Source organism: Anastrepha ludens, chromosome 2 (genome assembly GCF_028408465.1).
Source record: "Anastrepha ludens isolate Willacy chromosome 2, idAnaLude1.1, whole genome shotgun sequence".
NCBI classification, from domain to species: domain Eukaryota; kingdom Metazoa; phylum Arthropoda; class Insecta; order Diptera; family Tephritidae; genus Anastrepha; species Anastrepha ludens.
The window spans coordinates 116,710,328-116,728,181 of record NC_071498.1 but is presented as its reverse complement, the minus strand read 5'-3'; the positions used below and the strand labels follow the sequence as shown (position 1 = coordinate 116,728,181).

The following is a 17,854-nucleotide window of genomic DNA, read 5'->3' as shown; positions in this document are numbered from 1 at the left end:
CAATGCATATGTGTGCATGTGTGTAGTAGTGCGAGTATGTATGCCTGTGTTAATATGTAAATTTATTGTAATAAGAAGAGATTATGACCAAAAAGTAGCTATGAAGTAGGAAGGAGAAGCTTAAACTACACGCATGCCTGTATGTATGTATGTGTGAGTGTGAACGTAGTTCTTTACTGGTGAGCTTATGGGAAATATGTGAAGTTATGTGAATTAAAGCGGCTGATAATCACTAATCGAATTATCAGATAATACCGTGGCTCAAAGCAGCATTAAACGAAATTTTTACGAGGCTTTAACGCAAGCATATTGAGAAAGTGCCAAAGCAGTAGAAGATAACACGCTTAAATATCATTAATTAAATGTCATTCATTAGCATTTAAAATTTACATTTCTTGAAAATCTTTTCTCCGATTCGGTGCAGGGGTTACACGTTATACGGTGAACGTCATAAACCACCTACTAACCTGCAATGGCAGCGTGTTAGCCGACATCCGCCGTCAGCCATCCGCTATCCGCCTTGTCAGCGGTCGTCAAAATTTTTCAACTTTATGAGGTGTGATTAAGGTTCACAACGTTGAGTTATTGGCCAGTTATTTACTCGCCGTGTTGATGGTGTTAAACACCGACAAACTCATGGTAATGATTTGCAGGAATGCCAGTGGCGGCGGCTAGCCGCTGGGAACAACGGCTGAGCACAATCGAATGATAGCTATGTGGGTATGTGTAATGTGATAGGCGCCTTACGAATGATAGTTAAAAGCCAAACGTGAGGGAAGAGGCAGAGTATGACAAATGATGCGCCAAGTCATTTTTGGATGCAGGCAAATTTGTTCGCAAAACATCATAAATATTTTTTTTGTTTTTGAAAAAGGTATCAAATTGATTAATAAAAGTCTTAAAAGCCCATAGCAAAGCAATAAAACAATAAACACTAAAGTATCTCAAAATAAAGTATCAATAACCGTTTCAGTTGACTAAAGAGTTTCTTTGGTGTTTTTTGTTTTTTTCTTTGTCTTTTTGGTTTTCTAGTTGTTTTACTATCGGCACTTCATTCGTATGCCGACCCACATGCATATACTGTAGGTGCATGCATGTATGAGTGTGTGTGTATGTGTGCAAATGTGTAGATTCGCGAGCATCAATATAAATTTATGTAGTGATCTTTGGCAAACATTAAATGTACGCGTGTATGTGTGTGTGTTTATTCGTATGTATTAGCATTTAAGAGTGGATTAGTTGGCGCTGACGCATTGTTTGACTTTTTATTAACTTTTTATTTGCTTAAAAACTCGATTTTTCAGCCAACATGCCGCGCTAGCGACGCAGACTCCTCATTTGCTGTGCCAAAGGTGTGTTAAGTATATGAATCGCATGCTGATGTTCCCACGCCAATATGCCACTATGTACTGTATGTGTTTGCGGTCATTATCTGATGCTGGTGCTTGTGATGTTTTTTGAACACTCGGTCGGCATCAGTTCATCACTGAAATATATACATACATACACACATACATACACATATAATGTACTATATAGGCTATAGGTATTGGTATTAAAGGATATTCCGCAGAGGGCGCTGATAGCACTTTTTTGCATAAGATTGCAATTGTTGGAATAATTTTATGTTAATTCGGTGAAAAAGGCATGATTTTGAGTTTGCTATTGTTATACGGGTAGATTTAGGTTATTCCCTCAATTTCAATATAATAATGCAACACTTGACGAATAGTTTCCCAAAATTTCATTGCAAATCTCCAGAGGTGCCTCAAAAAAAAATTTTTTTTCAATCGAAATGTATTTGTTGAAGGAAATGTTTCACGAAATATCAAAGAGGGAGGATTTTTCTCTTTTTGTTAAATTTTTTTGTAGCACTAGGAAGCAAAAAACCTTTTTTCGCGGCCAATTCTTTAAGATTAATAATTATTAAAAAAAAATGTAAAAAACGCTCCCAGGGATACTTGGCGAATTATGTGAAGAACATCAAAACGGAACATCGAAGTAGATTTTAAGTTATGGCGAGCACGAGCTTCAAAAATAACATGTTTTAGAAAAGCGCTATAGAGTTGAGCAGGTTCAGAAACTCGATCTGGAGCAACGAACGCTCAAATGCTCATAACTTCAGCTATTTGGGCTGTGTGACGAACTGAGGCGAACGTCCGTCGCCAAAATCTGGACAGGTCATTTTTGTTATTGTACTGCATTGTCATTTTTAATGGAGTGCAATCAACACAGATGAGGAGAACAAGGTCACATAGGGGACCATCAGAAGGAGAAAACATCAAGTATCGATCAAGCAAATTTAAGTTTATGTTCGTTGTTAAGGCGACATTTCACACTAAAAAAAATTGTTTGCTGTTTTTTGTTTGCTCCATTCAGTTGTGGGTTAGAGTGTCGATTCCGTTCAGGCATTTTTGATATGAAAGAAAATGTGGATAATATCAATAAAATCACAGAAATAATCGAAGCTGACCGTCATGTTAGTAGTCGTAGCATCATCCAGGAGCTAAAGATCGACCATATAACAATTTTAAACAATTCGGGCAACTATTTTACGCAAAAATAATGGATTATAAATAATATAAATATGTATTGTGTTATTAAGGCAACAAAATCCCTTTCCAAACTAGTATTTTGTGTTGAATTTATAATTTTTAATCACTGCTTCACATCTTCGGCAAACATCTCTCATTCGTTTTAGGTTTTGACTAACCATCCAATAAAGGGTGTAAGCGCCTTAAATATGTATATACATACTTACAATACTTATCTATATATAATATAATATATGGATGGCGATACACGTTATTAAACAAAAGAAAAGACAATTTACAACCAAAACGTATTTTTACTTTAAAATTGTTCTATGCGGCCTTAATCAAGTGAAAAAAATTTCAGTTATTCAAGAAAAGTCGGTTTTAGTTGCTAACTACCGTCGAGACGCGAAGATTTTTTAGCAATCATTTTTCTTAGAGCATAATAAAATTAAAAGCAAATGCAATTTTGCTATACAACTTGTTACAAAAGAAGTTTGACACAAAAACAACGGAAAATATTTGGCTTGAATCAAGTGAGCGGTAGTGTATTTAAGAAAGCCGATGCCCTAAAAGCTGTTGATTGATCTTTTTAACGACGGCGACCCAATTTCGCACGATGGAAAGAATTTTAGAAAAATTTGCTAGAAACAAGTCAATTGTCGAAATCGAATTTTAGTTATTTTGTTTGTTTTCATGCGTCTAAATGTCTTTATTGAAAGGCTTGCACTTAAAAAAGGTGTTTTTTTGTTTGTTTATTTATTTTTTTTTAATATAATGCAAAACAAAATAAAAACTACAATCTTTACTTCCCAAAGTCACAAATCATCTCTAAAATTGCTCTGTTTCGCACCTATTTGCTGTAATATGCCAGCTGGACGTTTCTGAGAAGCACTGTATTTATACCTACATACGTCTGTGCATTCCTAAAACTCTTAAATAAATTCACTTTTTTAATATATATATGTACCTACATATATATTGTAATATTGTTTTGAATATATTTTCGTATACTATTTTCTTCGCACCCATCCCTACTCAAAAACGATATCAATGACCTTCAGTATATTCAAGCAATATTGTTAACAATATTCACAAACACGCAATCGCACACACAAAAATATGTACACTTTTTGCTAACAAAATTAGTTTAATCTACTTTGTTTTGCATTCGATCAACGACAAGAAAAACATATATTATATACATACAAATGTGTGCAAACCAAAAATTTTCTCGCTAGGATTATTCATACAAATTTGATGTGCTTATGAAGCATGTCAATAATCAGATCATATTTCTTCCCTTCATTCAAGTCAGACTAAGCATACAATTCGTGTAATTTTAGACTTTAATGTGGCTTTGTGCCTTTCTCATATCATTTTGTTTGATTTCGTGTGTCTGCGCTTTGTTTTTATTTTATCAAGTATATGTGTGTAGGTATATATGTATGTATGTATCTACATATATATGCATATTATAATTTTTTCTGGAATGCAGCTGAATTTATTGAAGCGAGCGCATTACTTCAATTTTTCATTAATTTAAACTGACAGTTAACAAAGTGTACGGATTAGGATTAGACTTTAATAGTTTAACAAGCATTTTACCAGCAGAATTTGGTTGGGAAAACTTAATTTTTCCATTTACTATTTATAAATACAATAATTAGTTACTTTGCGGCACAAATTGTGACACCTTGCATGTAAAATGTGTGACATTTCAACAAATCACTAGAGTAATGTGGCAACTCTTAATGAGCATTGAAAAATATTACTACTGCAAGAGTCAATGGGAACTCTCAAAAGAATTATCTTAGAAGATGACGCGGTAAACCTACTCAAGTGTACTTTTAGAAGGAATGTATCACAAATTTTTGTATAAAGGAAAAGAAAATAAGTTTACAACGAAACCAAACACTTTTCCTTAGTCAAGTGAGAGGGAGTGTATGTGATGAGAGAAATGGACTCTTAAAGTTGCTGACTGCGCGCTGATTGCTAGGATGGATAGAAAAATTTTAAGAAATATTTTTGGCCCAATAACAGTGGATGATGGTACCTATAGAATCCGGTACAACTCCGCATCAAACAATCTCACTCAGAACGAGGCAGCTGTGCGTTTTGTTAAAGCGCAGCGCATAAGATAGCTAGGTCATGTTACCTGTATACCCTCTAACTGTACCGTGAAGAAAGCCATGACAGGAAAGCTAACGGGCGTAAAGGTCAAAGGCAGACCGCGGAGCCGATGAATATACGCCGGGGGAAACGATCTCAAGAATTTGGGAATACGTAACTACGAAGTAAAAGCTCAAGATCGACCGCTTTGGAGGAGCATTGTGCAGGAAACTTTGACGCACCCCGCGTTGTAGTGCTGTGAAAGTAGAAGAATAGCGTAATTAAGGAGTACGATGCCCTAAGAGCTGTTGAATGGGGCAGCAAATCTTTATATATACAGAAAATTTAAATGATTTTCTATTCTATCAAACTATTCTGCATTCAATTAATTTTTTCCCTTTTTTTAAATTGCTATTCGTATTGTATTTGCATTACACTGGTGGTAACCTTAATTGCCCTTTTAGCTTTCATTTCCTTATATTTAATTTTTTTTAATATTTCAATTATTTACATAACATGCATTGCATTACACAAGGTGGCGCAAAATTAAAATTAAATTAATCATCAATCAATCAAAATGGCGTCGAACGTCAATCATATTTGCAGCTTTTGTGCAAAGTATGGATTTCCATCAGTTAAATTTGTTTTATTCAGTAAAAAACAAAATTGAATGCTCAATTTTGCGCCACCTTATATGTATATGCATATAAACTGTAGCTGACCACTATCAATTCGTGTCTCTACAACTTTTTCTCACATACACCCAGTTGAATTTTAAGCACACCATTATTTTATATTTACTTAAATTTATTTTATTCTGCAACAAAAACCATATAACACAAAATTTCAGACTTTGTACAAAATTTTTACATTTTTTTCAAAATTTCATCAAAACTTTCAACTTTTTAGCCAGAGTTGTTAGAATTTTTCTAGGTATGAAGTTTTACAGCCAATTAATCTAACAAATTCAATTTCTCGTTGCCCTTAAGGACTAATGAGGGCTTGAGCTCATAATTTATTTTGCATGGTTTTTAAAAAAGAGGCCTAAAGTGTAATGATACTCGAGAGGGGTATTAGATATTAAGGTATACTTTTGCTAGAAGAAAATCTACAAATCGACTCTGTGAGCAGTTAACCATACTTATGGTTCCCAGCATTTTTTTCTATGACTACCAAAAATAAAAAGAGTGAGAAGCTATACACAACTATTGTAAGGAGGGAACTCATATAGCGAATAACATCGAACATTTCTTGCGGCAAAAATTAAAAACGGATTCAGCCTATCGAACCATATGCCAGTATTGAATTTACTAATGTTGTACCATAGAAGGCCCTTAGTATCAAATGGGTTATTGATAGCTTTTCTAAAACAAAAATGTAATTTTACTATAATAGTTAGCATCTCTTGTTTCCACTCACAGAGAATTGGAAATGGCATAAAGCAGCTTAGTTGCGCTGTTGTAGTTCAAACACACACACACATAAGTAGATAATGCACAACATTTGACAATAGAATTGGTAAGTGTGCAGTGGCTTGTTTATTGATGTTATTTTAAATTTCCTACTTCATTCTCAATTTTTTGGCCTTGGCCAATTGCTCAAATATTCAAAGCTCCTGCTGTCGTTTTTATGATGCGTGCCACTTTCCTTGTTGCTTTACCATGCGCTGCTATAGGCATGCACTCGTACTTGGCACCCTTGTAACCTTGTAATAATTGCATACACACTGACATATTACAAATGCCCATCATAGATTTATACGGTAGTATCCTTCGGTTTGCTAGCAAGCTGACGATTCTGCTACTTCTGCACAACCATCATGCGGATCCTCACCGTTTTGACATTGATAACGACCTTGACTATAATCTTGTGAAAAAGCAATTGACGCTCATTCTACTCTCCGCCACGTGCCACTTGCCACTTTATGCTACTACCATTAACCTTTTGACTCTCAATTGACTGGCAATTAACACAGTTTTATTATTTATTTATTGCCTTTCTCTATTGCAAATTCAGGCTTTAGTTATGTCTCATTGTTGCCGACAAGCCGGTAGCATTTGTCAAAGTTAAATTGTGCATTTTTGCTTCATTGCTAGATTCCTCCTAAACTGGCACACCCGTCGTTCTCAGGCCTATTGAGTAAAATTTCCAGTCAGCATACAAATGTAGTCCATCAGCTTCTAGGAATATTTTAGTATTCTCAAAATATATTTCATGATTTGAAAATAAATTCCATATTACAAAGATCAATCGAATCATTTAGTAGCTAGTTGCCTCCGAAGTTTCCATCAGAATAGTTGATTCATTTAAAATTTTGTATAATAATCTCATCTGGTAAAGCGAATCATTAGAGGAATCAGCATCGAAATGATTTTAACTTTAAGTGGATAAAAACCTTATCTTTCTTGTTCTGAAGGTTGAACTTATGATATAATGTGCCCAGTGGACCACTTTTGGTAAGCACACTGGTGCTGTGGAATGAACCAAACGTAATGTTTCTGTGCCGTATGAAATTTCACACTATTCCTCTTCAAGCGTGTTCAGTACCTTTTGATCTAACATTAAATCTAATTATCTCACACTGCTGCCAAAATATTGGTCATAAACAAACCTTTGCATCTCTTCATCAACCATATCACTCAACTCCTGCACACGAAATTTAACTCATCAATAATTGAACGTTAATTTTTTTGGTTTTTTGCATCCGCCTTTGGAACTGTCTTGCACTAAGAGGAATATCATTAAAAATACATTACATTTCAAAAGCTGGCTCAAATGCGTTAATGTCTGCCTTCTTTGTGTTCGATTTTTCTTTCACTTGTTAAACTATTTTTTTTACCTATGCTGCGCTGAAATATATCTAATGGATTTTGTGTTCGACACAAACTCCTCCTAAATACATATATAAGTATAATTAAGAATATATAGATATAGAAAAAGGTAAATATATCACTTTCAAAATTTCCAACTTCCCGACTCAGTGTGCTGTTTACCAGGTGACTTGAGAGTCAATGAAATTTTAAATTTCCAACAAGATGAATATCGTAATAGAATGTAAAATCGTTGATTTTAAAATTACTGTTTTGCACTTAATGCTCCCGACCATGCCTGAATTGTAAGCGTGGACAGCTGTCGGTACCAGCTCAATTAAAATAAGTAAACAACATGCGATTTAAATAAATTATTTCATAAGTAGGTGGGGAATTACACACATCTGTGTTGATCGTATGAAATAATAAGCAAATAGCGCGACTCTCTTCAACTCGAACATTTTGCAAATATTCAGTAACTTTTTATGGATTGCTCGACATCTGATACGCCACCAAGTAATATAGAAATTTTTCTCTTAAAGCTCTACAAATAGCTTTGGTGTTACAGCACTCCTATGTAATGAATAGTTTTTTATGGCATACGTACATACATACATATGTATGCATATGTTTTTATTAGTACAATTGGCCACAAATCTTTTGTTAAGAAGCAATAAATGAATGAGGCATTTTATGTGCCTTAACTAACGATGCAGTGCAGCAATGAATCAAAAGCAGGAAGAAGAGCTGTTATACTAAATTCAGTTCGCGCCGAAAAAACCCTAAGGAAAAAATTGTGTTGTTTAGCTGCAAAAAAAAACACACACACACAATTTTATGACTTTGTCATAGTTTTTCGGGATATTACAAATTTCAAAAGGTTTCTACTACTGTGAACAAGGTACGAAAAGCTCACGTCAAGGCTGGCTCCACACTAATCTTCCATACTACTGATCACCAGCTTAGTGATCAAATGTAAGCTCGGACTGCATTTGCGGTGGTCATTACGAGTAGAGCGTAGTTAACGCAAGAGTTACTTAACACAAAGCTTCATAACACAAAGACGCCCTAAAGACCACCATCATGGAAGTGCTGTTCGCAATGAGCAAAGAAGAAAGAGGTACACTTGTAAGTTGGTTCCTGCATGTAGGCACCTCAGCTCCCGGCTGAAACAGGTTGTTGCAACTAACGGACGTTGCATTGAATAGTTTTAAACTTTGACTTGTGTACTTCTTTTGCTTCCTGCCTACAATGCATGGGTCTCTTAATACGTTTTTGCATAAGAGACAACTATTCGTAATGAGGAATGCGTTTGTGGGGCGCCAAAAGAGGACTGGGTGTATGTCTTTTGCGAAAGCCCGATGTATTTGGACATTAGTAATATTCGAAGTGTGGGGATTAGATGGAGTGATGAACAGTATGATGTGAGTGGTGCAGTCGCCACTCATCAAAATGTCGAAATTTTAGGTAAATGTTTAGTAAATATAATTAATTTTGTCTACAAATCTAATAGTTTTATTTTTAAGTTCATTATTCCGGCTTTAACTTGACAGCTCTGTATGTGCTTAAATAAATACAGCAAATATTTTTATATAAATACATATTTTTTGCATGGGCTATTGTATGCCATTGTTAACGTAAGCAATTGAACTTTCATTGATTGGCAATTTTATGAACAAATGTTTTTAGTTGCATCTATACAAACACATGTGCGAAAGTAAAGTATTCATTTGCAGAAACATACCCACATCTGTGCATACGTATATGAATATGTGAGTATTATTATTTATTAAGATATGACATGAATATATGACATTTGTTTAAAATGTACTTTTGAATGTTGTACAGCCTTGAATCGCTCTTTCTAGACAAATATTAATCCGAAGAGTACTGCTGCTCATTACTTTACATTTTGTAGTTTCGTTCTCCATTAAATCACCTCCCCTCAATGGGTACAAGTAAAATAGTAAATTACGTAAAAGTAAAAACAAATAAAAATAAAGAAACAAGGGGCATAGAAACGCGGTAATGTAATTTTTATATTGTTACTGGATTTTTATAAGTAATAAGTGCTTAGTTTGGTACTGAAAGGTACGAGTATTCTGGCCTCTAGGGTCGACAACTTAATGTCTAATTTAACACTACATTGGGAACAGCTTGTGAAATTGGATTGTTGTTAGTTTCAAATTGGACGATTTTTAGCTTCAAAGTCTTAAAAAAATTATTTTGCTTCCAGTATAAATGCGTTGCAAAACAAAGTAAAGGAAGAAGAACTTTCTGTAGAACAGCTATTTAGTAGACCTACTGATTCTACTTCATTTTTGTAAGAAGTTTTTCATTACAGAAATGCTTTCACAGGTTGCCACAATTTATTTATTTATTTACTTATTTCAAGTCAGTGGAGTATTACATCCTTACAGACTAAGATTAGAATTCAGATAGCTTATAAAATTTATACTAAAAATAAATAATTTTAAAGGGAGTTTCGAATGATTAGACTCCTTTTGAAAAAATCTCTGTGCAATGAAATATGCAAAAAGTGATGTTTTGTTAATAAGTTATTGTACATATTCTAAAAGGAATGGAGTGATAGGTTCATTTAAAGCGTAATTGGTTCCATGTAAATTTATATAAAACAAATTATTACGCCGCAAGTATTTTAGAGGATAATTAAAGGAAAACGACCGTTTGAAAATTCCGTGCAAAAATAAAAACTACATATTTTTTATTATCATAGTCACCTTTGAAGCCTATACACTTCGTCCAACGCTGTGCTATTCCTTTCGAATTATAGGAGGTGCCAAATATGTTTACGGTCGCTGTAGCCGAATGGGTTGGTGCGAGTCTATCATGTGGTAGTGCCCGTGTTCGAAATAGCGGTCGCAAACCTCCGAGTGTATTCCTGTATTCCTGTAAGGAAAAGGCTTCTCACAAAAAAACCTAGTGCCGTTCTGTAGGTGACTCTATTTGTGGGAAAGCACGTACACCACAAATGTAGGAGAAGTGTAACTGAAGCACTTATCCAGGGACATGGAATAGATAGAATTAGCAAGATGGGAAACGTGGTATTTTGTATTGATTCCGAACGCATAACGAGTAATATTATTAAACAGTGCATTAAGCTCGTATTTGCACGTTTAATCATAAAAAGGAAACATTTCACAACCATACAATAATGAGGACAAAACATATATGTGCTTTAACGCTTAAAATACGAATGAGGTATGAAGTCCGTTGAGGTGTGAAGTCCAAAGCATGCGAAGTATTCCGTGCAGTTATTGAAAAACAAAATTTATTCTCTAATTTTAATATATCATATCCGGCTTTATACGATTTTAAATTAAACATCGAGTTCTATTGGTATGCCACGAATAAACAATTCTATATTAACTATGCCGGCATTACGAAAGTAATACGTGACCAAAAACCAGTTCTAATCCGAAAAGTAAGCACTAAGAGCTAAGACCAATAGACTAACATAAGATTAAACAAACCACGCAAAAATTTCATAGTACTTAATTATGCACGGACACTAAGATTTAAAGCAATTTGAGCTTAATTAGAAGAAAGTGGAATGAATTGCCGTCGCACGTGTTGTGTAGCTTCGACAAAAAATGCAACGTAATACAAATTTTAGATTATTTCCCTAAATTCCAACATGAGGTGACATAATGCGGACCAGCCTAAGCGTAGCGCCAGCGATAATTGTTAGATAAGAAATGTAAATAATAATTTCCATATATTATTAGCGATCCCCTTTGGTGTTATTGTGTCATATCTTCTGTATAAAACATAGCTGTTATTTACAAACAATTAAAACCGGGAACGAATTTTATGTATCTAAATACAAAAGCGGTCACATAGATATCGCATATCAAGGCCACCTTGTTATCAAGGTACAATTTGTCTACCAAATTATGTTGAGTTTGATGAAGTGGATTCAAAGATCTATTAAGGATCGGCTACCACGTCATCAGGGATTCTGTAGCAGAATATGTATTTTTTATAATTTTAGCCAGTGATGCCACACCGGAAGAAACATTAATCAGGTATTTTTTAACAAAAATTGAGAATTTGGCAGTTTTCACACTACCACACCAGTACAATAAAAATGAGCACAATCAGTATAAATTACATAAATAAGCAAAAATTCAAAAATTAAGATGTATGGTAAATGAAATTATCAAACATTGAAAGACAAAAAGAATGATAGCGAAAACCTTAATTAGAGATATATACAAAATTTTGCCATATTTGAATATAAGAAAAAAATGGGTAACAAAACCAAATTTGTAAAACAATAAAAAAATTAACACAGATAACTTTTAATTTTTTATAGCTTAGAAAAAAAGATTATTTGCATTATTGCAAATTATAGAGCCTTAATCTATAGAGTCTTTGGGGCGGCCGCCGTAGCCGAATGGGTTGGTGCGTGATTACCATTCGGAATTCACAGAGAGGTCGTTGGTTCGAATCTCGGTGAAAGCAAAATTAATAAAAACATTTTTCTAATAGCGGTCGCCCCTCGGCAGGCAATGGCAACCCTCCGAGTGTATTTCTGCCATGAAAAAGCTCCTCATAAAAATATCTGCCGTTCGGAGTCGGCTTAAAACTCTAGGTCCCTCCATTTGTGGAACAACATCAAGACGCACACCACAAATAAGAGGAGGAGCTCGGAGCTACACCTAACAGAAGTGTACGCGCCAATTATTTATTTTATTTTTATTTTTTTTTCTTTGGGGTACCTTCCTCGCTGGAAAGAGATGAGAAAGTTTTGCATCTAGTCATCTATGGTTCAGACAGAAGTGCATTAAAATGATTTTTGGGTTGATTTTTTCTTAGGTCACTAACACAAACAAACCGCAGTCACACTCCCGTTACGTCAGCAAATCAGCTGATTCCTTCAAAATCGCTGAGAGCCGATATCTTTCGTATTTTTGAAAATTACCGTTATATGCCATACTCATTATATGCCCCGTCCCTTAGTTGGTCTCGGTATAAACGGGGAAGTAGTATATGAATTTAAGTTTAAAATTTTCATTTGAAATTTATTAAAGGAAACCAGATAAACGAAGGCGGGGTAAATTCCATGAAAATTAGAATTCTGCGAATCCGGTTTTTCAATTACCGGTTCAAATACTAAAAATATGTCCCTCCACCCTCATCTCCTACTTACATACGCATTCAGTTGTTAGCCACCGTTGGTAGAGAGTTTTATGACGAATTTAGTATTCTTGCACGTTCGCGTAATCAGGACAGGTATGGGGACATACACTTCATGTATGCATTGACCAGATAAGATAATCAGTCGTTCACTAACTAAAAACACGCGAGCATACGCACATACGTACGTACGTACGTGAATCGTGACCGACCGATGGTGGCAATAATTTAATAATATTTTTATAACTGTTTTTTATTGATTTGTAATGAGAACATTTGCTGGTTAATAAACGCTGGAATCATCCATAGAGCTCCTATAAGCCGGGCACGGTTACTTATCAGCTCTTGCCTCTGTCTCGGTAGGTTTTCATTAAGTAAATTCAGGTATGCGCTAGTGCCAATGGACGGACGAACGCGCATACAATAAATGCCGGATGTCAGAAATATGTATTAAACAAAATGTTAGTTTAATCTGCGCATTCCGCGTGTAATAAAAACAAAGTACCAACAACAAAAGCGTAACTCCAAAAATAATAACAATTCCTAAACAAGTTTAATGTACTTCGGACGATTGTAGTAATAAATAATATTCGAAAAAAAAATTAAGTTGACTAATATGAAACGCACTTGCATACTCACATTAAAGTGCCACAGCTAAATATCAAAATAAATCTAGTAATTGTATACAATGCAGTTATTGGCTTGTGTGTACTTTAAAGTTTATTGCTCTGAATTTGATATGCCTACTCAAGGGCGTGCGCGCGAATTCGCTTTATCCCACTTTAAGGGGGAAGAAAGAGTTTGTCAAAGCGACATCGTAAATGTACTTTGAGGCAGAGGAATCGATTACTTTTACTTTCTCTTTGAAAAAAGGGTCCAAGTGGTCAAGCACTTAGAAGTCAAGATGTACAGAATGCAGAGGTGTGGTCAACATCAGATTTTGAAGCAATCAGCTGATTTGCTTACGTCATAGAAGTTACGACGGTGGTTTGTTTATGAAAAAATTGAGATTTTAGATATATAATTGAGATAAGATACAAGAAAAAAATCAACACAAGAAAAAATCAACACAAATAATAATCTTAAAATATACAGCACTTCTTATTATGAACTTAGGAATACAGTAATTTAAATGTAGGTTTGGAAATACAATAGAAACAAGCTAGCCCCCATCAGAAAGTGCGTGACGTGCAATAGCATGGGAGAGCTGTGAAAATGCGAACAAGAATGCAAGCAGAAAATGAAATTACACAAACAATACACGAATAAACTGCACAAGTGCGACGTCATACACACAGCGATTCTGTCAAATTCGCTTAGAACAAAGTAGCGGTGCCACGATCGGCGTCAATTATTATTCTCTCCATCGTGAGATAAGAAAACGAAGAATGCGACCTAAAAGATCTTTTTTTACCATATCTCTTCCGTAATCCCCAGTACTAAATGCATCTTCAGATTCTTTAATGAACACTGGGATCAGTTATGCATTTCTTGAAGAAAATCAATTTAAATCTATCCAAGGCTGGAATATGGCCTTGCATACGTGCAAGTAGATAAGGCAGCGCAAAATTAATCATTCCATTTTGCTTTTGAATAACTTTTTTACTAAATTGAAAATCATGATTTTGAGTGATGGAAATATTTATTTAGGTCTTTGCGCGCACTATTGTTTGTCTGTTTAACACGTGTCAAATATGATTGCCGTATGACGGCATTTGCAAAAATTATAAATTTTCCGATAGGGAGATTAATTTCGCGCCCCTTATACATACACTTGTGCTCACATAATTAAGTCACTTTATCTTTACATAATTTTTACGCAATTTTTTTCGTAAATTTTTCATTGTATAAGAAAAACCTTATAAATCAAAGTATAAAATTCACAAAAAATTTAACAAATTAAAAAAATGGTCACATAGATTTTCCAATTTTTTATCAGAATCTTTAAAAATGTTCTGAATATTTCATTCAATTTTAGTGCAATGCAAGTGCAAGTTCAAATCGCTCAAAAATCGCGTTGATTTTGGACATTTGGTTTTTTTTTCGCTTAAGGTGCTGAGAATTTTCCTCCATATAAAGCACATGTTCAGACAGGTTTTTTTTGGAAATACACTATATACTTCTTTAGCACACTTGATTGGAGGGACCAAATGTGGTTGAACGAGTAAGAACAAAGAAAATATTAAATTTGTTTTCTAATTTGGTGCGAAGCTCTTTGGACAAAAATTGCTAAAGCAAAAAGTAAAAACTAAATAAAATTATAGAAGGAGGCTTTGAATTCCTCAGTCCTGAAAAATTTGTAGACTGAAGAGCGTCATAACTTAAAAATAACTAAAAATTCTAGGAAAATGGGTCCAAAGTTTTCCGTATACTATGCCTGCCGAAATAAAAGAAAGACACATTTTCACCTAATGTAATGTAATATTAATAGATATTACCATGCATTTTTTACACAATATTAAAGAAGGTAATTTCTGCTTACTTATATAAAAAAATAATTTTTTTTTGGATTATGACATTTTCTCAGCAAATGAGCGATATGTATTAGTGATTGTTTTTACATTTTAGTTTCGTACGATATTAGTGAAAACAAAATTATAAAGAAAAAGAAAAAGCTCCTAATAAAAAAGATTTGCCGATCGGAATCGGCTTGAAACTGTAGGTGCCTCCATTTGTGGAACAAAATCAAGACGCACGCCACAAATAGGAGGAGGAGCTCGGCCAAAGGGTGTATGCGCCAATTATATATATGTATGTATATAGTATAACACATTAATACTTGTGAGTATGTACTTGTACATTAAAATTTGGAAAAATTGAAAAGGTCCACCCCTGTATTTCAGCAAAACTATTTTTATCTTTCTAAAAACCGCCGAAATGTTTTTACTATAACTTGATTATTTTGTATCCAATTTTCAGAAATAATTCGTCACTACATATTCTAGTCTTGAGAACATTCTATTACGTCTTTTTGAGCTCCGAAGTGGTTTTCACATAACTGAATCAGTTATGCATAGTTCTATCGCCCTACTATAAGATAGCCTTTCTGTTTCAATAACCGCAAGTACTTTAAAATTCTTAAAAATCAAAAATCAAACAATTTTCTATGGTGCCGAAATCCTCTCAACGTATAACATAAGTAGGCTTAAATAAGGTAGCTAATTTTTCAAAAAAAATTAACCCGGTTTATTGTACATAATTTCATTTATTTTGCATTCAGAAAATCTTTATTGAATTACTCGCATTCCGTGAAATCAAATTACAGATTTTTACAATGAGTAAAATTTTCAGAGTACTTCAAGAAAGATTTGTCCTTCATTCATTTTTTCTTGTTCTTATCCCACAAAAAAAATCATTTAAAGTTAGCTCGCAACTGAACGGAATAAACAAAAACAGCAAACAAATTACTTGGTGTGAAATCTCACCTTGAAAACGAGCATAAATTTAAAATTTTTTGATCTATACTTTACAAGATATCGATCACTACAGCTATCTACCGAGGAAATAATGAATTTATTTGTCCCCAAACTAATATAAAATTGAAGTCAGTATTCAAAAGCACAATTTCAAGATCACTGTTGACGTTTGAAACAAAAATATGACTGCTGTCAGTCGTCAATAAAAACCGGTGTTTGGAAATTTTTTTGTTTTTTGTTAATAACTAAAAACTCAGTAAATATGTCTTCATTTTGATTTCTAATTTGCTGTTAAGTGCATGATAATTATTTCATTAGTTCTATTGTCATTATTTATCATTAATTGCTTTAAGTTTTCGTGGAAATAGTCGTTCTAAAAAATTTATGAATCAGCTAAGTGTAATTTGTTTTGCTCATTAAAATATTCGCAGTATATTGCTATGTTTTTGCACAATGTACGCATACATACACATAAATGGATTTAAAATGAAAATAACAAAAATTGCAACCAAAACAAAAAACACAAATCACAAAAATAGTCAATAAGTTTTTTACAGTTGTAAAATTAATGACTGTAGCTCTTGGAAAACACTAAAGTCTGTTTTAGTGCTCTTTTCATTTTCAATTTGCCGTAAATTTCAATTTGATGTGTTTGCGTTTGTATTGATATTTACCTGTACATGTGTAGGTATTTTTAGCATGTAAAGGTTTGTTTTGTCAAGCTATTTAATATTAGTAAACCCCCTACGGTGTATGGAGAAATACTTCCGCACCCATCCACCGATTTTCATTATCAATCAATTGAATGCAGTTAGATATGCAAATATATTTTTACACTTGCGTTTATTTTCTCTAAACATCGTTCTACTCATATATGGAGAAATGATTGTTGAAAGTACGGCAAAAGCAATAGACGAAAATTTGAATTTTCAATACAATATTTGAATCAAACTTTTATCCGCTCGATAATAAATTTACATTGGATTGAGGCATTAAGGCACCTAGACACGTTCAAATCGGCTTGGAATTTTGTACAAATTCCTTTGTCTTTTTTAATAGTATGCGCATATGAGGCCCCAAAGATAAGTTCCAACTCCTAACGCACGTACACATCCTGCAGCCAACTCATTTGGAACTATTTCACAGGTGGTTCAATTCTGTTGAAATACTAAATAAGGCGATTTTGAGAATTTTATTTAAAATAACGATTCATATTTAAGCTGAGTTTTTTTTTTTAGAATAATAATACTGTAGAAGTTGGTAAACGTATGAATTTACTATGCTGAACAGAGATTTTTGTGCAGTAGAAAAGTTTTGCGAATATTTGTAACTGCCTGCTGAGAGCGGAACGCATTGAGAGAAACTAGTGCCTTACTAGAATGTGAATCAAAGTTCTCACATGTCTCCTCAAACTCTGATTTTTTTTAAATGAAAATATATTGGCCGCAATGATTTCATGATAACTAAAATTTTCTTTACAAATTTAAATTAGTACAGAGAAATACTATTTTCATTCTCTGGCAAAGGCTAGACGCTGCATCTCCCAAATATATTTGAAAAACGTTATATATATAAATATTATGTATGTAATAATGATGGCAAAAAACAACATTTTTTTCCTTGATGCTACTAATTTCTGCTGTGGTAAAAACAAAAATAGATATATATTTTTTTATTTTTTTTTTTTTATTTAATTTATCCGGCCAAAATTTCAAAAACAAATAAAATGGGATTTAGCTCTTATCTGAAGTTTGGTATATTTTTTTGTACATTTGCGAAGATAAATGCAAAGAGCGGTTTACTTATTATCGATCTGTAA

The 17,854-nt window shown here is 33.7% G+C and overlaps 1 protein-coding gene across 1 annotated transcript in view; it reads right to left on the bottom strand.

Moving 5' to 3' along the window:
- LOC128855152 (protein hedgehog) overlaps positions 1–17,854 on the bottom strand; it is a 66,031-nt gene that overhangs the window by 46,147 nt on the left and 2,030 nt on the right. The window lies entirely within an intron of this gene.